Source organism: Panthera onca, chromosome X, assembly GCF_046562875.1.
Source record: "Panthera onca isolate mPanOnc1 chromosome X, mPanOnc1 haplotype 2, whole genome shotgun sequence".
NCBI classification, from domain to species: domain Eukaryota; kingdom Metazoa; phylum Chordata; class Mammalia; order Carnivora; family Felidae; genus Panthera; species Panthera onca.
Genome location: NC_138357.1, coordinates 51462868 through 51487749, shown reverse-complemented (window position 1 = coordinate 51487749; position 24882 = coordinate 51462868). Strand labels below are relative to the sequence as shown.

Below are 24882 nucleotides of genomic sequence, written 5' to 3'. Positions count from 1 at the left end.
AGTACAAATGAGTATGCTTTGTGCCAAGACTCCCCCTCTACCCCCACATATTAACCTGGAAGAATAACCCAGCATGCATGTCTTGTTGAAAATGGGTCAGTATTGTTTACCATCAAAGGACAGACTTATTTTAATTTTTCATTTATAGGTCACATTGCTACAAAACAATTTTTAATTCCATTTGATTTTGCCTTTGAAGTAACACTCTATAGATGCTATCATGACATACCTCATTATCTTTCTGAATTTTTACTCGTCTTTTTGGAGAAAGACAACGTTTACTTCTTAAGACTAGAACTTTTAGGGGCTCCTGGGTGGCTCAGTTTGTTAGGCAACCGACTTCAGCTCAGGTCATGATCTCATGGTTCATGGGTTTGAGGCTGTATCAGGCTCTGTGCTGACAGCTCAGAACCTGGAGCTTGCTTCATATTCTGTGTCTCCCTCTCCCTCTGCCCCTCCTCTACTTTCACTCTGTCTCTCTCTCTCAAAATTAAATAGACATTTAAAAAAAGGACTAGGACTTTTAGAATTTTGAATCTAAAATTCATGAAATACTTTTATAAATAACAACAGCGTATAAAGACAAATGCATTTGTGCTCTAAAACCAGCAGACTTGTAACCCATTACTTTCTGATGAGGGAACATTTTAGGGCCCTTATTTAAGCAGGAAAATGGCACCTGATTTCTGTCCTCCCCCCCCGCCCCATTATAGTGTACTTAGTGATGGCAAATCAACAATGAAATTAATTCAGATTATTGAATCCTAGATTGCTTTTTATGTTATTTATTTATTTTTTCAATATATGAAATTTATTGTCAAATTGGTTTCCATACAACACCCAGTGCTCATCCCAAAAGGTGCCCTCCTCAATACCCATCCCCCACCCTCCCCTCCCTCCCACCCCCCATCAACCCTCAGTTTGTTCTCAGTTTTTAAGAGTCTCTTATGCTTTGGCTCTCTCCCACTCTAACCTCTTTTTTTTTTTTCCTTCCCCTCCCCCATGGGTTTCTGTTAAGTTTCTCAGGATCCACATAAGAGTGAAACCATATGGTATCTGTCTTTCTCTGTATGGCTTATTTCACTTAGCATCACACTCTCCAGTTCCATCCACGTTGCTACAAAGGGCCATATTTCATTCTTTCTCATTGCCACGTAGTGCTCCATTGTGTGTATATATAAACCATAATTTCTTTATCCATTCATCAGTTGATGGACATTTAGGCTCTTTCCATAATTTGGCTATTGTTGAGAGTGCTGCTATAAACATTGGGGTAAAAGTGCCCCTATGCATCAGCACTCCTGTATCCCTTGGGTAAATTCCTAGCAGTGCTGTTGCTGGGTCATAGGGTAGGTCTATTTTTAATTTTCTGAGGAACCTCCACACTGTTTTCCAGAGTGGCTGCACCAATTTGCATTCCCACCAACAGTGCAAGAGGGTTCCCGTTTCTCCACATCCTCTCCAGCATCTATAGTCTCCTGATTTGTTCATTTTGACCACTCTGACTGGCGTGAGGTGATATCTGAGTGTGGTTTTGATTTGTATTTCCCTGATGAGGAGCAACGTTGAGCAACTTTTCATGTGCCTGTTGGCCATCCGGATGTCTTCTTTAGAGAAGTGTCTATTCATGTTTTCTGCCCATTTCTTCACTGGGTTATTTGTTTTTCAGGTGTGGAGTTTGGGGAGCTCTTTATAGCTTTTGGATACTAGCCCTTTGTCCGATATGTCATTTGCAAATATCTTTTCCCATTCCGTTGGTTGCCTTTTAGTTTTGTTGTTTGCTTCCTTTGCTGTGCAGAAGCTGTTTATCTTCATAAGGTCCCAGTAATTCATTTTTGCTTTTAATTCCCTTGCCTTTGGGGATGTGTCCAGTAAGAGATTGCTACATCTGAGGTCAGAGAGGTCTTTTCCTGCTTTCTCCTCTAGGGTTTTGATGGTTTCCTGTCTCACATTCAGGTCCTTTATCCATTTTGAGTTTATTTTTGTGAATGGTGTGAGAAAGTGGTCTAGTTTCAACCTTCTGCATGTTGCTGTCCACTTCTCCCAGCACCATTTGTTAAAGAGACTGTCTTTTTTCCATTGAATGTTCTTTCCTGCTTTGTCAAAGATGAGTTGGCCATACATTTTTGGGTCTAGTTCTGGGGTTTCTATTCTATTCCATTGGTCTATGTGTCTGTTTTTGTGCCAATACCATGCTGTCTTGATCATGACAGCTTTGTAGTAGAGGCTAAAGTCTGGGATTGTGATGCCTCCTGCTTTGGTCTTCTTCTTCAAAATTACTTTGGCTATTCGGGGCCTTTTGTGGTTCCACGTGAATTTTAGGATTGCTTGTTCTAGTTTTGAGAAGAATGCTGGTGCAATTTTGATTGTGATTGCATTGAATGTGTAGATAGCTTCGGGTAGTATTGACATTTTGACAATATTTATTCTTCCAATCCATGAGCATGGAATGTCTTTCCATTTCATTATATCTTCTTCAATTTCCTTCATAAGCTTTCTATAGTTTTCAGCATACAGATCTTTTACATCTTTGGTTAGAATTATTGCTCGGTATTTTATGCTTCTTGGTGCAATTGTGAATGGGATCAGTTTCTTTATTTGTCTTTCTGTTGCTTCATTGTTAGTGTATAAGAATGCAACTGATTTCCCTACATTGATTTTGTATCCTGCAACTTTGCTGAATTCATGTATCAGTTCTAGCAGACTTTTGGTGGAGTCTATCGGATTTTCCATGTATAATATCATGCCATCTGCAAAAAGCAAAAGCTTGACTTCATCTTTGCCAATTTTGATGCCTTTGATTTCCTTTTGTTGTCTGATTCCTGATGCTAGCACTTCCAACACTATGTTAAACAACAGCGGTGAGAGTGGGCATCCCTGTCGTGTTCCTGATCTCAGGGAAAAAGCTCTCAGTTTTTCCCCATTGAGGATGATGTTAGCTGTGGGCTTTTCATAAAAGCTGTGGGCTTTTATGATGTGTAAGTATGTTCCTTCTATCCCGACTTTCTCAAGGGTTTTTATTAAGAAAGGGTGCTGGATTTTGTCAAAGGCCTTTTCTGCATCGATTGACAGGATCATATGGTTCTTCTCTTTTTTTTTGTTAATGTGATGTATCACGTTGATTGATTTGCGAATGTTGAACCAGCCCTGCATCCCAGAAATGGATCCCACTTGATCATGGTGAATAATTCTTTTTATATGCTGTTGAATTCGATTTGCTAGTATCTTACTGAGAATTTTTGCATCCATATTCATCAGGGATATTGGCCTATAGTTCTCTTTTTTTATTGGGTCTCTGTCTGGTTTAGGAATCAAAGTAATACTGGCTTCCTAGAATGAGTCTGGAAGATTTCCTTCCCTTTCTATTTCTTGGAATAGCTTGAGAAGGATAGGTATTATCTCTGCTTTAAACATCTGGTAGAACTCCCTTGCAATAAGGTTGCTTATGTTTATGAGTAATTGTTTTATATATTTGGGGGCTCCGGTATTCGGCACATAGACATTTATAATTGTTAGCTCTTCCTGATGGATAGACCCTGTAATTATTATATAATGCCCTTCTTCATCTCTTGTTACAGCCTGTAATTTAAAGTCTAGTTTGTCTGATATAAGTATGGTTACTCCAGCTTTCTTTTGGCTTCCAGTAGCATGATAAATAGTTCTCCATCCCCTCACTCTCAATCTAAAGGTGTCCTCAGGTCTAAAATGAGTCTCTTGTAGACAGCAAATAGATGGGTCTTGTTTTTTTATCCATTCTGATACCCTATGTCTTTTGGTTTGCCCATTTAATCCATTTACATTCAGTGTTATTATAGAAAGATATGGGTTTAGAGTCATTGTGATGTCTGTATAATTTATGGTTGTAGCGATGTCTCTGGTACTTTGTCTCACAGGATCCCCCTTAGGATCTCTTGTAGGGCTGGTTTCGTTGTGACATATTCCTTCAGTTTTTGTTTGTTTGGGAAGACCTTTATCTCTCCTTCTATTCTAAATGACAGACTTGCTGGATAAAGGATTCTCGACTGCATATTTATTCTGTTTATCACAATGAAGATCTCGTGCCAATCCTTTCTGGCCTGCCAAGTTTCAAAAGAGAGATCAGTCACGAGTCTTATAGGTCTCCCTTTATATGTGAGGGCACGTTTTTCCCTTGCTGCTTTCAGAATTTTCTCTTTATCCTTGTATTTTACCAGTTTCACTATGACATGTTGTGCAGAAGATCGATTCAAGTTACGTCTGAAGGGAGTTCTCTGTGCCTCTTGGATTTCAATGCCTTTTTCCTTCCCCAGTTCAGGGAAGTTCTCAGCTCTAATTTCTTCAAGTACCCCTTCAGCACCTTTCCTTCTCTCTTCCTCCTCTGGGATACCAATTATGCGTATATTATTTCTTTTTAGTGTATCACTTAGTTCTCTAATTTTCCCCTCATACTCCTGGATTTTTTTTATCTCTCTTTCTCTCAGCTTCCTCTTTTTCCATAACTTTATCTTCTAGTTCACCTATTCTCTCCTCTGCCTCTTCAATCCGAGCCGTCGTCATTTCCATTTTGTTTTGCATGTCGTTTAAAGCGTTTTTCAGCTCCTCGTGACTGTTCCTTAGTCCCTTGATCTCTGTGGCAAGAGATTCTCTGCTGTCCTGTATACTGTTTTCAAACCCAGCGATTAATTTTATGACTATTATTCTAAATTCACTTTCTGTTATATTATTTAAATCTTTTTTGATCAGTTTATTAGCTGTTGTTATTTCCTGGAGATTCTTCTGTGGGGAATTCTTCCGTTTGGTCATTTTGGAGAGTCCCTGGAGTGGTGAGGACCTGCAGGGCACTTCCCCTGTGCTGTGGTTTATAACTGGAGTTGGTGGGCGGGGCCACAGTCAGACCTGATGTCTGTCCCCAGCCCACCGCTGGGGCCACAGACTGGTGTGTGCCTTCTCTTCCCCTCTCCTAGGGGCAGGATTCACTGTGGGGTGGTGTGGCCATCTGTGCTACTTACACACTGCCAGGCTTGTGGTGCTGGGCATCTGGTGTAATAGCTGGGGTGGGTAGGCAAGGTGCTCGGGGGCAGGAGGGGCAGGCTTAGCTCGCTTCTCCTTAGGTGATCTATTTCAGGAGGGGCCCTGTGGCAGCGGGAGGGAGTCAGATCCGCTGCCGGAGGTTTGGCTCCGCAGAAGTACAGAGTTGGGTGTTTGCGCAGAGCAAGCAAGTTCCCTGGCAGGGACTGGTTCCCTTTGGGATTTTGGCTGGGGGATGGGCGAGGGAGATGGCGCTGGCTAGCGCCTTTGTTCCCCACCAAGCTGAGCTCTGTCGTCCGGGGGCTCAGCAATTCTCCCTCCCTTTGTCCTCCAGCCTTCCCGCTTTCTGAGCAGAGCTGTTAACTTATGACCTCCCAGACGCTAAGTCGCACTTGCTGTGGGAACACACTCCGTCCGGCCCCTCCGCTTTTGCCAGCCAGACTCGGGGGCTCTGCTTGGCCGGCAGGCTGCCCCTCCACCCTGGCTCCCTCCCACCAGTCTGTGGAGCACGCACCGCCTTGCCGCCCTTCCTACCCTCTTCCGTGGGCCTCTCGTCTGCACTTGGCCCCGGAGACTCCGTTCTGCTAATCCTCTGGCGGTTTTCTGGGTTATTTAGGCAGGTGTAGGTGGAATCTAAGTGATCAGCAGGACGCGCGGTGAGCCCAGCATCCTCCTATGCCGCCATTTTCCAACCCCCCTCCCCTAGATTGCTTTTTAAATTGAGAACAGCATGTGCTTTTCATCCGAAGCCTGAAAATTTTGAACCCTACATAGGTTGTGTCCCTTATTTGCCAATCTAATCATGATCAATGCCAAAAATTCCAAATTTATATGGAAAAATACTTAAAAAAAGAAAAAATCATGATCCAACCATTCAAAGATAACCACCCTTTTTATTGGTATATATTCTTCTAAACTTCTAAAAGTTGTCATTTTTTTTCAAAAATAAGAATATGATATACTCTTATAATTGCCTTTTCCACTTTTTTAAAATGTTTGTTTATGTTTGAGAGAGAGAGAATGAGCAGGGGAGGGGCAGAGAGAGAGACATACACACACACACAGAATCTGAAGCAGGCTGCAGGCTCTGAGCTGTCAGCACAGAACCCAATGCGGGGCTCAAACTCACAAACTGTGAGATCATGATCTGTGCTGCAGTCAGACACTTAACTGACTGAGCCAGTCAGGTGCCCCTTATTTCTTAAATATTTATTTATTTTTTAGAGAGAGAGAGAGCATACAAGCAGGGGAGGGGCAGAGAGAGAGGGAGACACAGAATCTGAAGCAGTCTCCAGGCTCCCAGCTGTCAGCACAGAGCCCGATGGCCCGACGTGGGGCTTGAACTCATGAACCACTAGATCATGACCCTGAGCTGAAGTCGGATGCTTAACTGACTGAGCCACCCAGGCACCCAACCTTTTCCACTTTATAATGTGAACCTCTTCTGTCAAGTACTTATAGATCTATATGATAATTTACAATGGCTGGAGTGTATGTGTGTGCAGTGTATCCTTATGTATGTGGGTTCCATCCTTTATCTAATTTCATGATGAACAAATGGGCTATTTGTGCTTTTCACTAGTTTAAACCATGTTGCAAAGAACACGGATATACAGCTATCCCTATTTATACATTTGTCTGATAACGGAAGGACTTTCTTTATTCCAGTAGACTTAAAAATCAGGAAAGATTCTTTGAGAATTCTTATATGAGAATTAAGTTGTTAATTAGTAGCCATTTTTACTTATCTATACATTCTACCTTGACTCAGGTTGTGCATAGATTGTCTTAGAAACTAAAATTACAAAGGAGCTTCTGTCAGTTACAGATATGACATTAATAAACTGTGCTTTAATTCTGTCCTAATTGTTCATATTTAAAACAACTGCTGACTGGCTTCTACCTTAAGGGGCAGCTTGTAATTTGAAATAATGGCACTAGTATCTGCTAAAGTGTCTGTGACGTTAACCATACAGGTTGCCTTTCTCCATACAACTGATTAAGTAATTAAGCATACGCTAACATGGGAAACACAACTAATGGGAAGCACCTATTTATAGGCCCACAAATTGAAGATTAATATCTTCTCTTCCCAAGGTCATAACCAGTGGCATATTTCTATAATCTTATCCCTTGTGAAATAGAAGCATCATGCAAGAGGAAGCCTGCCATTCCTGCCTTATACAGAAGCCAGTGAGCTGATATAACCTCAGAGTACCTAGGCCTACTAAAGTTGTAGAGTTGGGCTGACTACTCTAAAACTTCCATCATCAGCAAGAAGTAGGTAGTGGCAGACGCAACAGATAGGTTGTACATGTTAAAAACAAAAGGAGTAGATACGTAATCTTAGAGTGATTCAGAAACAAAAGCAGATGACAAGTAAGTATATTCTAGGTCAGCATATTAGCAACAGAGCTCAGGCAGATAAAAAACAACTACCACAGAAAATGACAGAATATTGTCCATCATGTAATCAATGTTAAAGAAGTGACTGATGCCTAATAATCTTAGTCATAGGGATCTATGTCACACATGGAAGTAGAAAGTCACAGAGATGACAGATGGTAGCAATGAATTGACCCTGTATTGCATTGTCATTTAAAAGCTAGTTTATTTACACCAACTCAAATGGTTTCTCAAGCTCTCATCCTTGCCAAATACTCTTGGCTGAGGTCACTGCAATCTGTGTATGCCTTAATCAGCTCTTCTTCTGCCACTCTTAATAGTGCTATCTACACTTCAATAACAGAACCTAACCAGATGATTCCAGAGAGCCCCATTTCTGCTGTGTGATTTTTTTTCCTGGTTTTTGTATTGTTTTGTTTTGTTTTGGTTTGGTTTTTATTTTTTCTTTTTTTTCCAATATATGAAGTTGTCAAATTGGTTTCCATACAACACCCAGTGCTCATCCCAAAAGATGCCCTCTTCAATACACATCACCCACCTCCCCTTTCTCCCACCCCCCATCAACTCTCAGTTTGTTCTCAGTTTTTAACAGTCTCTTATGCTTTGGCTCTCTTCCACTCTAACCTCTTTTTTTTTTTTCCTTCCCCTCCCCCATGGGTTTCTGTTAAGTTTCTCAGGATCCACATAAGAGTGAAACCATATGGTATCTGTCTTTCTCTGTATGGCTTATTTCACTTAGCATAACACTCTCCAGTTCCATCCATGTTGCTACAAAGGGCCATATTTCATTCTTTCTCATTGCCACGTAGTACTCCATTGTGTATATAAACCACAATTTATCATGTTTTGTTTTGTTTTAAACAGAACTGCTGTCTTTGTAAACCATCCAGGATTATTTTTTAATATTAAAATTAAAATCACATGTTTATGGAAAAAGCTATCACACAAATCTGGCTAATTTAGTGTATGTCCTTTTATTATTTTCCTCCTTTCCCTCAAAAAAATATTAAATATGTATAGACATTCTGATTCTTCCTTTATACATCCATTGCTTCTCATGCCCCCCAAACAGGAAAAATTTGGTAAATAGTCAACAATATAAGGAGCTAGAACTCATTTTTTTATAATCAAAAATGAACAGCTCTCATTCTATTTCTTTCTGTTAAGATTCCGCCTATATTTTAAGGCCTAATTGGGATGAAGTTTTCTCAGGCCCCCTACTCCTGCACTCAAAGGATTATGACTTTGCTCTGCTCTGAACTGCCATCATACTTAAAACTGTAATAGATGCTATAAGAAACACATGGTTTATGCTATAGTTGTTTGTACATTTATCATTTCCTCCTAATAACTTATATAGGTGTTTATTATGGTACCTTGCAGATAGTTTATGCAGTAAAAATTTATGGGTGGATGGAAGGAAGGAAAGAAGAAAGGGAAGGAGGGAGGCAGGGAGAAATTGTTTCCTTTCCTTTCTTTATATTAATGGCAAATTATATTCTCTGTGCGTTGAGCAGTATAGAAGAAGGTGAACCGAAGGGTCAGTGTCTGATTCATTGTTAAAGATTGGATGGTTACTTAATCAACAGATAGCTTTTGATAAATTGCTATGTGTAATCCACTGTGAAAGACACCTGAGAAGTTCTGTTATAGTTTGTGTGGTTTCTATTGGTATGTTATTCAATGTAAGTTTCACATATATTGCTTACTTGGGAATTGTTCCAACTATTTTTATAACACTTCATATTTTTATTTGTTGCCTTTTCTCATATTTTCCAGATATGCAGTCATCATTATCAGACTTTCAACCTCACAGAGAGAAAATTTGTCTTAAAGCCCAATTGCATTTCCTAGTAAAGAAACAAATATAATGCATGGCTAATGTAGAAAAACAAGGACATTTAAAAAAAAAATCTATTCACTAGGTTTGACATTGAGTCCAAAGATAATCAATAGCAATGACTATGACATTTGAAACACTGAACAATATACTGATTTTTCTTCTGAGCTACATTTTTGCAAAATCCTTTGAGATACTCAAGTTATCAATTATGTAAATGGTAGTCATTTAAAATCCCAAGAGGTTGGTTATACGTTATGAAAATATCATTTTTATGATAGATAAAGGTAAGTATTGCATATTTTCTACATTTGTAGCTTAATATGGATTAAATTTTTAATGCCTTGAAATAATATTGTACTCTGTGGTTTTACTTTTATCGCATATTTAAATCTTTCTAAAGTTGCTATAATTGAGTTTGTTTGATAATGTACCTTTATTTTACTATAAGACTTGATAGTTTGCAAAATATGAGGTTCATAATAGAGATATAGAATAGAGTTACTACCTGGCAGGGAGGATAAGAAGAAAGTGAAATATAGAAAAGTGATTTAATCTCACTACTGCAGTTTTGTAAAATATAATTTGTTTTTCCCCTAGCACAGCAGAATTTCATGCTGATAACAAGCTACTGAATTAATAAATCCTTGCAACTACCAAGACTTTTCCTTTAATAACATAATGAATGCTGAGCATTAAGAAAAGGAAACAAATTCTTTGCACAGATGTTACCTCTTGCAGATCTATCCCTAAACATAGGAAAAATACCAATACCATATTATGAGGAATATCAATATGAAAATTATTTGTGCATATCAATTAGAATACTGTATTTTCCACACAAAAACTCATTTCCTGGAACACATTTCCTTATTTTCCAATTGGAAAGACATTTAGGGTCTATTTTGCTATCATTACATGTGCTTAACTCCAATTACATTTAATGGGAGTTGTGTCTCTATAGTCACAGTAGCCTCTGAACTACTTTAACATTATTGCTTTCCATTACCATTCTCATTAAAATAGCTTTTCATCTCTTCTCCCAACATGAACTCTCACAGTAATCTGGGTTTCTGTTTTCTTTGCATGGATTTATTTCATGTGATAAAAGATATAGATTACACAACATGATCTGATTCTAGTTTCAAGAACATTATGATGTCATTGAGATTAGAATAGGGCTAGAACTATTTAATTTTTAAGTAGAGGTAATTGAGTGGCTTCTAAACATCCATTTTAGCACAGTGACTGATGTATACAATTTTGTTGGAATAAAGTAAGTTGAGAGAGCAGCTGATCACAGTCCGGAGGTGAGGCTGAACTCTGAGGTGGTACATTATAACTGACATGCAAAATCTGGTAGAAAGATTAGAGAGGGCAGTGGGCCACCTGGAGATAGTATCCCATACCTCTGACATGCACTGTGGATATGGAGACAATGCTCCAAAAGGAGCAACTCCATATGTGCAAGCATTTGACTCACTGTTTAATGGTCCTGTGGCAGAGTGCCTGAAGATCAGTAAAGAGATTGGGGGAGATGTGCAGAAACATGTGGAGATGGTTCACACAAACCTGATGTTGGAGCGAGTTCTCTTGGTTACAGCCTCTCAGTGTCAGCGGACAGAAGGCAATAAGCTTTCTGATTTGTTGGCACCCATCTCAGAGCAGATCCAAGAGGTGGTAACCTTCTGGGAGAAAAACCAAGGCAGCAATTTGTTCAACCACCTGTTAGCTGTCAGCGAAAGTATCCAGGCCCTGGGTTGGGTGGCTGTGGCACCCAAGCCCGGTCCCTATGTGAAAGAAATGAATGATGCTGCCATGTTTTATACAAACTGAGTCCTCAAGGAATACAAAGATGTCAATAAGAAGCATGTGGACTGGGTCAAAGCTTACTTGAGTATATGGAGAGAGCTACTGGCTTACATTAAGGAGTCCCATACCACTGGACTGGCCTGGAGCAAAACAGGGCCTGTGGCAAAATAACTGAGCGGATTGCCATCTGGACCTTCTGCTGAATCAGGTCCTCCTCCTCCCCCACCAGGCCCACCTCCCCAACCAGTCCCCACCAGTTCTGGTTCAGATGAGTCTGCTTCCCACTCAGCACTGTTTGTACAGATTAATCAAGGGGAAAGCATCACACATGCCCTGAAACATGTATCTGATAACATGAAGACTCACAAGAACCCTGCCCTGAAGGCTAAGAGTGGTCCAGTACGAAGTGGCCCCAAACCATTCTCTGCACCTAAACCAGGAGTCAGCCCATCCCACAAACCAACCACAAAGAAGGAGCCAGCTATACTTGAACTGGAGGGCAAGAAGTGGAGAGTGGAAAATCAGGAGAATGTTTCCAACCTGGTGATTGATGACACAAAGCTGAAACAGGTGGCTTACATATACAAGTGTGTCAATACAACATTGCAAATCAAGGGCAAAAGTAACTCCATTACAGTAGATAACTGTAAGAAACTCAGTCTGGTGTTCGATGAAGTGGTGGGCATTGTGGAGATAATCAATATTAGAGCAGTCAAAGTTCAGGTAATGGGTAAAGTGCCAGCCATTTCCATCAACAAAACAGATGGCTGTCATGTTTACCTGAGCAAGAATTCCCTAGATTGCAAGATAGTGCCAAATCTTCTGAGATGAATGCCCTCATTCCTACAGAAGGCGGTGACTTTAATGAATTCCCAGTCCCTGAGCAGTTCAAGACCCTATGGAATGGGCAGAAGTTGGTCACCACAGTGACAGAAATTGCTGGATAAGAGAAGTGCCACTGGGTTCTTTGCCCTCTCCCTCACACCTTGGGATAAATCTGTACCAAGACAGTTCTTTTCTAGATTTCCCCTACCTTTCTGCTCTTAAACTGCTTCTTCGCTCTGAGAAGCACAGCTACCTGTCTTCACTGAAATATACCTCAGGCTGAGATTTGGGTAGGAGAGCAGGTCAGTTGATCTTTTGCAGGAAGGTGCAGCTTTTCCATGTCAGCTCAACAACACCACCAGCCCATTCTTAAGGAACTGCACACCAGGACTGGTGTGTTTTAGCTTTCAGCCTTTGGGAGTTATTTGACCAACAAACAGTCTTTTGGGAAGAATAAAGCATTCCCCAGGAATTAAAAGATCAGAATGTTCACATAAGTTCATCTTCTTCTAACAATGCAACGAAGGTAGCAGAGGCTGGTGTGATTCTAGCTGGTTTTTCTAACCAAACTAATTTTTCACTATTGACAGGTGATGCAGGAGTCGCACCGGACCAAAGGCTAAAGCTTGGCCATCTAGCATTCCAAGCAAAATTGATTCCTGTAGGCATTCCTTTTATTCTGCATTCCATCCTGGGTCTGCCTGAACCTGAGAGAGTAGGTTCTCCTGTATCAGCTGCTGGGGAGAGCCCTGCACCCAGGCCAGTTAAAGGAGTCTTGGACCCTTTCTTTCACTGGGATCCCTGCCCAGCACCTTCCTACAGATATGACTTAAACAAAAACACAAATAAAACCAAAAAAGGAAAATACACCATTTCAAGGAATCTGGAATTCCTTCTTCCATGCTATATGCCTTCCCTCCATCTTCACTGCCTCCTTTGCCCTGTCATGCCCAATTGCTTTTGGTTTCTGTCCAGGCACCTGAACAAAGGACTAAAATCTCCAGTACAGCCTGGTTTTAGGTCTTGTGTAAGAATCTTGCACAGCATTGCTAACGTAAATTACAGTTTTTCTTTCTAGGACACTAACAAAAATATGCAACTTTTTTGGTGAGAAGAGAGATTATCCTGTGACTTTTACCCATTTCCTGAGGCCTGTGGAAATAAACTTTTATGTACTTAAAGTTATACGGAAAATAGAATAAAATTACTACTAAAAAATAAATTAATTAATTAAATAAGTTGATATAGTTTAATGCCTGTGATATCTGGTGGAAGCCAAATTTGTAAAACATCAAATATATGAGAAAATAAGGCTTAAAAACTTGAAGTACTAGACTTTATCAACAGCCTACAAAATGGTACATTTAATTCCAATTCAAATTTTGACAAGGCAAAAATAATGAGAATAAGCATATTAGAAAATCTCTTAAAGAATTGGTTTATCTCTTTTCTTTAGTGCTGATCTGCACTTATATCCAGAAGAAAAGTGGTCATTTGGGCAGAAAAAAAGTGATTAGTGGACAGAGAAAGAAGCTTGTTAAGTCTTTAAGAAAATGAAGAACCTGAGGAGAACTCTTAAAAAGATGATTAGGGACTTTAGAATCACTTGACTTATTGGCACTCAACAAATAGACATCTGCCTAGCCTTACTAAGATAGCCTAGTTAGTACCTATTGGGTTTAGTTTTCAAGCTGTGTTGTTTTCAAGATGTTTTGTGATTATAGCATAATGTAGAGTTTCAAAATGTTTCCTAAAAATACATGTTTTAAATGAAAATATAAATTATGAGAGATTATCTCCTTGACATATCAAAACATATTATGAATGAAATCAGAAGGTATTGGCACAAACATAGTTGGAAAGATGCTTAGGTCAATGAAACAGAAATGTACCTTAGTATAGATAATTTAACATGAAAAGAGGAATCATGAATCAGTGTAAACATTCATGATTTCTCAACAAAGGGACAGCCCATGTTCTCTTTGCAAGAAAAAAAAGAAAAGAAATCAGTGTGGAAACTTACCTGGCATTGTACAACAAAATAAATTCTAGGTCATTTAAATAGACAAATGTAAAAACAAATCAAACCTTAAACAACAAGAAGAGATACAGTTGAATGTTAATCATATCAATAGATTTAACTATGTAAAAAAATTAAAATGAGTTCCAGTCCAAAATGGTGGTGTTGGAAGACCCTGAACTCATATCCTGCACATACACACTGAATCTACACCTACATATAGAGCAATTCCTCCTGAAGAAAAACTCAGAGCTGACAGAACAGCTTCTGCACAACAAAAGATAGAAGTACCACATAGAGAATGGCAGGTGAAATGGAGACATGATAATCATGAGAACCCTGCCCCTGACACTGTAAACTGCGTGGAGAGGGATAGTACTGAGGGACTGGGAGAGGATTCCTCCACCCTGGCACACAGAGTAAAAGCTCAAGTTTAAAAGGGAAACTAGAATATAAAGGAACCAGCCCTACAGCATTTGACAAATGACAAGGAAGCTGCTGGAATGCTCTCCAGGGTCAGAATTGCTAGCAAGTGTCATTGTTTGTTTCCTCTCCATTTTCATAGTGCAGACAGAAGCAAGATCCCGGCACCCTAGCCAGCTGCCCACCTCAATGAATTCTGGGACCCTAGCCCTCATCAACCCCAGTCATATTCCTAAGGTGGCCCCATTGAAGCACATACTAGGACACTGAAGTCCTGCACCAGTTCAGCTCCAGAAGACCTGCCAGGGCACTCCATGCATGGAGTAGCTGAGAACCTCCCAGCTAGCACCCTCTCCCAGCATTCATTGCACTAAGTCATCCTGGCCTATGCCTACCTGAGCTCCATCCATCCCACCAGGGCATCCCCTGCATGGAGTGCCCCAGGACCACCTAGCTCATCCCACCTCAGCTCCTGCCATCCAGACAGGGAGCCCCCTGGACAGAGCATCTCAAGCCCCTGTAGCCCATGCCTGCTTATGCTCAAATCATCTTGCCAGGGTGCCCCCTTGGAAGAATACCCCAGGAGCCCCAGCCAGGGCTTGTTTTGGCTTCAGCTGCTCCACCAATGTGCCCTCTGGTAGAGAGCTCTGGGTCCCCCAGTCCACTGCAGCTGTAGCCATCCCACTAAGGTGGCCCTGGTATACATAGTGCCCTAAGATCCCCATTCAGTGCCTACTATAGCTCTAGTCAGCCAGCCAAAGCAGACAGGCACACACAGAGATGTTCCTACACAAGTCCCTTCCTTTAATACTAGAAAAAATAGCTGTTCTGTGTAATTCATAGAAACAGACACAGAACGTCAAAATGAGGAGATAGAGCAATATGTTCCAAATGAAAGAAGAAGACAAAACTTCAAAAAAGAAAAAAAAACTACACAAAATGGAGATAAGCAACCTACCTAATAAAGAGTTCAAAATAATGGTCCTAAAGTTGGTCACTGGACTTGAGTAGAGTAGATGAACTCAGTGAGAACTTCAGTAATGAGACAGAAAATATAAAAAGAACCAATCATAGTTGAAGAATATAACTAAAATGAAAAATACACTATAGGGAATGAACAGCTGATTAGAGTATGCAGAAGAGGAGATCAGTGTTCTGAAAGACAGAGTAATAGAAATCATCTAAGCTGTACAACAAAAAATAAAAAATAATTTAAACATGAGGACAGGTTAAGGGAACCCTGGGACAACATCAAGTAAACAAATATTTTCATTATAGGAGTTGTAGAAGGAGATTAGAGAGAAAAAGGAACAGAAAACTTATTTGAAGGAATAATAAATGAAAATTTTCCTACCTGGGGAAAGAGACATCCAGGTTCAAGAATCACAGAGAACCCCCAAACAAGGTGAACTCAAAGATATCCACACCAAGACATATAATAATTAAAACATCAAAGATTAAAGAGAGAATTCTAAAAGCAGCAAGAAAAAGCAACTAGTTATATATAAAGGAAACCCCATATGGCTATCAGCTGATTGTTCAGCAAAACCTTTGCAAGTCAGAAGGGAATGGCATGATATATTCAAAGTGCTGAAAGGAAAAAAAAAAAAAGCCTGCAACCAAGAATACTCTATCTGGCAAGGTTATCGTTCAGAATTGAAGAGGAGATAGTTTTTCAGGCAAACAAAACGGAGACTTCATCACCACTAGATTGGCCTTACAAGAAATGTTAAAAGGACTTCTTTAAGAGGAAAAGAAAAGACCATAATTAGAAGAAAATTATGAAAGGTAAAAATGTCATGAATAACAGCAAACATTTAGTAAAGGTAGTAGATCAATCGCTTATAAAACTAGTACAAAGGCTAAAAGACAAAAGTAGTGAAATTAATTTTATCTAAAGCATTAGTTAAGAGACTCACAAAAAGATGTAAAATATGACGTCATATATATAAAATGTGGAGGAGGGAGTAAAAATGTAGTGCTTTTAGAATGTGTTTGAACTTAAACAACCAACAACTTAATACAGACTGATATATACTTAAGATGTTATAAATGAACCTCATGCTACACAAAAGCCTATAATAAATACAAAAAAGAAAGAGAGAAGAATCCAAGCATAAGACTACAGAAAGTCATCAATCACAAGGGAAGAAAGGAGCAAAGAAGAAATACAAAAACAATCAGAAAACAACGAAAGGACATACCTACCTATATATAGGTAGGGCATACATAACTATCTATAATTACTTTAAATATAAATGATCTAAATGCTCCATTCAAAAGACATAGGGTAAAGGAATGGATTTTAAAAAATAATTTATATGCTACCTACGATAGACTCACTTCAGACCTAAAGACACATACAGACTAAAGTAAAGGGATAGAAAAAGATCTTCTATGCAAATGAAAGCAAAAAAAATGGGGGTAGCAATACTTGTATCAGACAATATGACTAAGAAGAGACAAAGATGGACATTACATAATGGTAAACCAGTCAATCTGCAAGAAAAGATAACAATTGTAAGTATCAATACACCCAACATAGGAGCACCTACTTTCAGTTTCTCCCTTTATGTCTGATAATGATTGCTTTATGTACTTAGGTACATACTAAAACTTTCATTATTTGCAGATTACATGATACTATATATAGATAATTCTAAAGATTCCATCAGAGAACTATGAGATAATAAAAAAATTGATAAAGTTATAGGATACAAAATTAATATACAGAAATCTGTTTCATTCTATACAGTAATAACAAAGTAGAATAAAGAGAAATTAAGAAAACAATCCCATTTACAACTGTACCAGAATAAACATCTAGGAATAAATTTAACCAAAGTGAAATATCTGTACTTCAAAAACTATAAAACATTGATGAAAGAAAAATGAAGATGACACAAACAAATGGAAAGATATTCTATGCTTGTGGATTGGAAGAAACAATATTTTTTAAATGTTGATACTTTCCAGAGCAATTTACAGATTCAGTGCAATCTCTGTCAAATAACTGGTACCATTTTTTCACAGAACTAGAACAAACAATACTAAAATGTGTATGGAACCACAAAATACCTCAAATAGCCACAGCAATCCTGAGAAAGAAAAAGGAAGCTGGAGGTATCACAAATCCAGATTTCAAACTGTACTACAAAGCTAATCAAAACAGTATTGCACTGTCACAAAAATAGACACCAGATCAATAGAACAGAATAGAGAGCTCAGAAATATACCCACACTTATATGGTCAATTAACCTATGACAAAGGATGCAAGAATATGTAATGAAAAAAAAAAAGTCTCTTCAAAAATGGTGCTGGGAAAACTGGACAGCTACATGCAAAAGAGTGAAACTGGACCACTTTCTTGCACCATAAACAAATATAAAGTCAAAATAGATTAAAGACATAAATGTGAGACCTGAAACCATAAAACTCCTAAGAGAAAACATAGGCAGTTATTTTTTTTTTTCATTTTAAAGGAACCTCCATACTGTCTTCCACAGTGGCTATTACAATTTACATTTCCACGAACAGTGCACAAGGGTTCCCTTTTCTCACATCCTCGCCAACACTTGGTATCCCTTGTCTTTTTTATACTAGTGACTGGTGCTAGGTCATATCACATTGTGGTCTCGATTTGTAAGTACCATACAGGTCAGTAATTTCACTACTGAGTATTTATTCAAGGAAAAAGAAAACACTAATTTGGAAAGAGATAAACCCCTATATTTATTGCAGCATTATTTACAATAACCAAGATATGGAAGAGACCTAAGTGTGCATCAATTGACGAATGGAAAAAGATGAACACACACACACACACACACACACACACACACACAATGGAATATTAACCATAAAAAGAATGAGATCCTGCCATTTGTGACAACATAGATGGACCTAGAGAGTATTACACTCAGTGAAATAAGTCAGGCAGAAAAAGACAAATACCATGTGATTTTATTAGATGTGGAATCTAAAAAACAAAACAAATGAATAAACAAGAAATAGAAACAGACTCATAAATACAGAGAACAAACTGGTAGTTGCCAGAGGGGAGTCTGATAGGGAGATGGGAAAAATAGAGAAGAGTACTAAGAGGTACACACTTCCAGTTATAAGATAAACAAGTCATGGGGAAGAAAAATATAGCATAGGAAATGTAGTCAATAATATTGTAATAATATTGTATGGTGATAGATATAAGGATATTCATTGTGAGGCCTTTAGAATAGAAGAAAATGGGGGCAACTTAAATGTCCAGCAGTAGATAAATGGTTAACCAAATTGTGATATATAATATAAAAAGAAGAGTATGTTGCCATTAAAAATTATGTTTTCAATATCATGTTTCAGGAATTTAATGACATGTAAAATTTCTACAATAAAATATTAAATGAAAACAATACCAAATTGCACATATAGTTTGAGCTCAACATATGTATGCATTTTAAAGACACTATTCTGGTAAGAGTGAAGAGAATAAATCTGGTCAAATAATTGGCTGTCCTCCATCAAGAGATTATTCCCAAATCTAATTCAGCTGCTACCTTCCAGTCATTTCTAGCAAGTATGAAGCTTTATCAATATAGGATCCCCCAAACCATGAAGACATAGAACATCTTCGGAATCAAGGGATAAAAGGGGGAAAATGTAAGTTTATATGAGACAGTTTCACTATAACAGTCTAAAATAAATTATCTCATCAGTGTTTGAAAAGCAAACAGCTACTCAATAGACATTTCCTGAAGCATCTTTAGTTTTGCTGGTTTTCTTAGCCTACATCACATAAACCCAGTCCTCTATTTGTTGGAAACAATGCCTACCCACTGATGGGTAGCACTGATCTGCTACACCATTACTTTTGAAGAGCTTTGGAGAAAACAAAGTCCACAGTAAATCACAGAGGTTTTCTTTTACTTTGTTTTCTTGCAATTAAAACTGCATATTTTGTAATACAGTACATACCAGACACATTTATTTTGTGTTACCCTGCTAGGAAGGTAAAGTGCATTATGTTAGGTTAACATTGATATATCTACGTGCCTATGAATACCAGGATGGAAACTGTTCTTCCATAGATGACAGATGGACCCCTAATATGAGGAGAAATGATTAATGGGCGTGGCCTTTTTATCACAGTTTTCTATCTCAACTTGTCCTACTCATGAAATATACTAGATATATCCTTGACCTTTGGCATACACTCACTTTGAGGATTAATTGTACATTCTGAGGTTACATACCATAGGCTTGAGTACTTTGGTCCATCTCAGTTCATGTTTGGTTAAGTTTTATCTATGATATGCTTATTCCTCAGTTACTTCATTTGACAAAGTTTTCGATAAGAAGGAAGTTAGTGATGCAAGTCTAGCTATTGGTCTGAGCCTTTGGAATATTCAGGTACTTTATGGGTGATGATGTGCCTTATACATAGTTGCTGAATAAATTGTTGCATGGATGGTTTTTATTTTATTTTATTTTTAATTTAGTTAAATTCAAGTTAGTTAACATATAGTGTAGTATTGGTTTCAGAAGTAGAGCCCAGCGATACATCACTTACATATAACACTCAGTACTCATTCCCAACAACTGTCCTCTTTAATGCCCATCACCCATTTAGCCCATCCCCCACCCACCTCCCTCCAGCAACCCTGTTTGTCTCTGTATTTAAGAGTCTCTTATGGTGTCCTTCCCTCTCTGTTTTTATCTATTTTTCCTTCCTTTCCCTTCCCTATGTTCATTTGTTGTGTTTCTTAAATTCCACATATTAGTAAAATCATGTGATATTTGTCTTTCTCTGACTGACTTATGTCACTTAGCATAATACACTTTGTTCCATCCATGTTGCAAGTGCAAGATTTCATTCCTTTTGACGACTGAGTAGTATTCCATTGTGTATATATACCTCATCTTCTTTATCCATTCATCAGTTGATGGACATTTGGGCTCTTTCCATAATTTGGATATTGTTGATAGTGCTGTATAAACCTTGGGGTGCATGTGCCTCCTCGAATCAGCATTTTTTTATCCTTTGGATAAATACCTAGTAGTGTAATTGCTGAGTTGTAGGTAGTTCTATTTTTAATTTTTTTTAGGAACCTCCATACTGTTCTCCAGAGTGGCTGCACTGGTTTGCATTCCCACCAACAGTGCAAAAGTGTTCCCCTTTCTCCATATCCTCACCAGAATCTGTTGTTTCCCGAATTAGTAAATTAGCCATCCTGACAGGTATGAGGTGGTATCTCATCGTGGTTTTGATTTATATTTTTCCCTGATAATGAGAGATCTTGAGCATCTTTTCCTATGTCTATTAGCCACCTGGATGTCTTCTTTGGAAAAAGTGTCTATTCATGTTTTCCACCCATTTATTCACTGGATTATTTGCTTTTTGAGTGTTGAGTTTGGTAAGTTCTTTATAGATTTTGAATACTAACCCTTTATGAGGTATGTCATTTGCTAATATCTTTTCCCATTTTGTTGGTTGACTTTTGTTGATAGTTTCCTTCACTGTTCAGAAGCTTTTTATCTTGATGAGGTCCCAATAATTCATTTTTTACTTTTATTTTCCTTGCCTCCAGAGGCACAACTAGTAAAAAGTTGCTGCAGCCAAGGTTGAAGAGGTTGCTGCCTGTTTTCTCCTCTAGGATTTTGATTGTTTCCTGTCTCACATTTAGGTCTTTCATCTATTTTGTGTTTATTTCTGTGTATGGTGGAAGAAAGTGGTCCAGTTTCATTCTTCTGCATGTCTCTGTGCAGTTTTCCAAGCACCATTTGCTAAAGAGACTGTCATTTTTTTTCCATTGGATATTCTTTCCTGCTTTGTCAAAGATTAGTTGGCCATACATTTGTGTGTCCATTTCTGGGTTCTCTATTCAGTTCCATTGATCTATATGTCTGTTTTTGTGCCAGTACCACATTGTATTGATAAATACAGCTTTGTAATACAGCTTGAAGTCCAGAATTGTGATGCCTCCAGCTATGGTTTTCTTTTTCAACATTACTTTGGCTACTCAGGGTCTTTTGTGGTTCCATACAAATTTTAGTATTTTTTGCTCTAGCTCTGTGAAGAATGCTGGTTTTGTTTTGATAGGTATTGCATTGGATGTGTAGATTACTTTGAGTAGTATAGACATTTTAACAATATTTGTTCTTCGAATCCATGAGCATGGAATGATTTTCCATTTCTTTGTGTCTTTTTCAATTTCTTTCATAAGTTTTCTATAGTTTTCAGTGTATAGATCTTTTACCTATTTGGTTAGGTCTATTCCTAGGTATCTTATGGGTTTTGGTACAACTGCAAATGGGATCTATACCTTGGTTTCTCTTTCTGCTGCTTAATTATTGTTCTATAGAAATGCAACTGATTTCTGTACATTGATTTTATATCCTGCAACTTTGCTGAATTCACATGTCAGTTCGAACAGTTTTTTGGCGAAGTCTTTCAGGTTTTCTGTGTAGAATATCATGTTATCTGTGAAGAGTGAAAGTTTGACTTCTTCTTATGCCTTTTATTTCTTTTTGTTGTCTGATTACTGAGGCTAGGACTTCCAATACTATGTTGAACAACAGTGGGGAGAGTGGACATCCCTGTCATGTTCCTAACATTAGCAGGAAAGCTCTCAGTTTTTCCCCATTGTGGGTGATATTAGCTGTGGGATTTTTGTATATGGCTTTTATGATGTCAAGGTATGTTCCTCCTATCCCTACTTTCATTAAGGTTATTATCAGAAAAGGATACTGTATTTCCTCATGTGCTTTTTCTGCATCTATTGAAAGTATCATATGGTTCTTATCCTTTCTTTTATTAATGTGGTATATCACATTGATTTGTGAATATTGAACTACCCTGTAGCCCAAGAATAAATCCCACTTGATCATTTTGAATAATTCTAATATGCTGTTGAATTTGATTTGCTAGTATCTTGTTGAGAGTTTTTGCATCTATGTTCATAAGGGATATTGGCCTATAATTCTCCTTTTTAGTGGGGTCTTTGTCTGGTTCTGAAATCAAGGTAATGTTGGCTTCATAGAATGAGTTTGGAAGTTTTCCTTCCATTTCTATTTTTTGGACCAGCTTCAAGAGAATAGGTGTTAACTGTTCTTTAAAATGTTGGTAGAATTCCCCTGGGAAACCATCTTGCCCAGGACTCTTATTTGCTGGGAGATTTTTGATAACTGATTCAATTTCTTTGCTGTTTATGGGCCTGTTCAAATTTTCTATTTCTGTTTGAGTTGTGATAGTGTGTTAATGTCTAGGGATTTGTCTATTTTCCAGATTGTGCAGTTTGTTGGCATATAATTTTTCATAGTTTTCTCTTATAATTGACAGTATTTCTGTGGTATTGGTTGTGACCCCTCCTCTTTCATGCATGATTTTATCTATTTGGGTCCCTTCTCTTTTCTTTTTGATAAGTCTGGCTAGGGGGTTGTCAATTTTGTTTATTCTTTCAAAAAATCAGCTTTTAGTTTCAATCTATTCTAGTGCTTTTTTTTGTTTCTATATCATTTATTTCTGCTCTAAACCTTATTATTTCCCTTCTTCTGCTGGCTCTGGGCTTTATTTGCTGCTCCTTCTATAGCTCCCTTAGGTGTAAGTTTTGTTGTATATTTGTATATTTGTATATTTGTATTCAGGCCTTTTTGAGATAGGACTAAATTACAATGTACTTTCCTCTTAGGACTGCCTTTGCCGCATCACAAAGGGTTTGGACTTTACATCAATACAGTAATGGGTTTAATCCATTCACTGTAGGACTAAGTAGGAAAGGTTTTGAGATGAATGTCAAATCAATTTGCACTCATAAATAGCATAAATATTGTTGCTCTTATGACTGGATACATCTTGACATTGGTTTGAACTGATTAACCTGGTACTCAGAATGTGCAGAAGTATGTCAAGCTGGTCCATGTATTCATATTTTCTTTTGGTGACAGATTAGAATAGTGTTTTAGTTTTGATCACCCTTCCTCCATAGAATGCACATTTTTATATAACTATAGCTGTCTCCAAATTCACACTATGACCAGGTCACTCTCTGTAATATCAGAATCTTTTCACCTTCACATGGGGCATATTTCAAATACAAGCCTTTGATGATCAAAGAGGATACCCAACTGTGATGGATTTGGAAGGTACATCTTGGATTGACATCTCAGGCTTTACTTCTCCATTAATTGTTGGTTTTTATAAACAATAGAATTTCTTCATGAATTCTTAAATCATGAGGATATATTAGATGCTGTAGACTTTCTTATTCACTATTATGTGTTACCTCTTGCATTAAGAAAATGAAGACAGAGAAATATTATGACAAATAATGTTACCCCTATCTTCTAATAAAGTATGTTTTCCTATATCTCATTGTACAATATTCCCAATAAGTATACAAACATAGACAGATGCCTCTCCCCTTCTTCCTTTCTTTGGTTTCCAAAAAGACAATACACAAATTGGAAAGGGAAGCCAATACTTGTTAACAAAGTTTTCTACATCATCTCAGGTGAATACATATGTTTTAAATTATTGACTTTTTTGGAGGAGAGGCCCCTATTTCGCCATCTAAATTATTCTAGTATCAGTAGTGTTGAGAGAATAAGACTAGTTAGAGAAATGAATTTGGTTCAGTCTGGGTCTCCTGGAATTCTCAAATCATCACATGGGCGTCCACTTCCTCCTCCTATGTCACCAAATAGGAAGTATAATCATTTTCACAATCACCAAAATTACTTTATCACCTATGACAGCAATAATATGTAACCTTTGCTTTCTTATGAATTTGATATTAACTACGCGCCCTGACCTTATGAGGGTCATGCCAGATTTTTTCCTATTAGTATTTAATATTATAATTATAAAATTTTTATTTCAAAAAATTCATTGCTTCTCAATATGTGCCTCAAAAAGGTCATGAATTTGAGCATGAAAAGTTTTTATCATTATATTGTAAGCTATTAGAGTGTGAAAAGTTATGAATATATATATTCATGTCATGTTTATTTATAAACATGTTATCTTCTCAGTTGCATTTCTGCCTCATCCATAAAATCTAGAGTATATATATTCTGCACCTAAAATAGTTTTAATATAAATGCAGAAAATTATAATTAGATCACAAAATCCAGATTAGCCATTGCTTCCATTGTTTCTAATGGCATTTTTCCCATTAAACAAGGTTGTACATTGATATTTCAAAAATATGTGGTAACCTTTTCAGAATTGCTTCCTCTTATAATTATATAATTAACATAGGGATCAATTAGGTACCAAAAAATATATATATAAGAGAGACAGAGAAGGGAGGAGGAAATGTAGAATAATTCTCTCCTGCGCATGTCAAGAGCTAGATTTGGGCCCTAAACCAGTGTTTATCCTGTCTTCCAAAAGCTTCAATGTCTTTTCCTGAGCTTATTTTCACCTGAAAGTTATTTTCTCATGCCAAATGTTACCAATAAGTGAATCTTGACACCACATTATGTAATGCTGTGAGACTTGTTTTTGAATGTGGTACTTGTCTTAAATCCAGTGGGCTGTGAGTGGTGGTA

At 37.9% G+C, this 24882-nt stretch overlaps 1 protein-coding gene and 1 pseudogene across 1 annotated transcript in view; both read left to right on the top strand.

The window, feature by feature from the left end:
• The window catches only part of DIAPH2 (diaphanous related formin 2), a 1007297-nt gene that overhangs the window by 975082 nt on the left and 7333 nt on the right, over positions 1 to 24882 (top strand). The gene's annotated exons all lie outside the window — the stretch shown is intronic.
• LOC145714364 (adenylyl cyclase-associated protein 1 pseudogene) lies at positions 10552 to 12319 on the top strand (annotated as a pseudogene).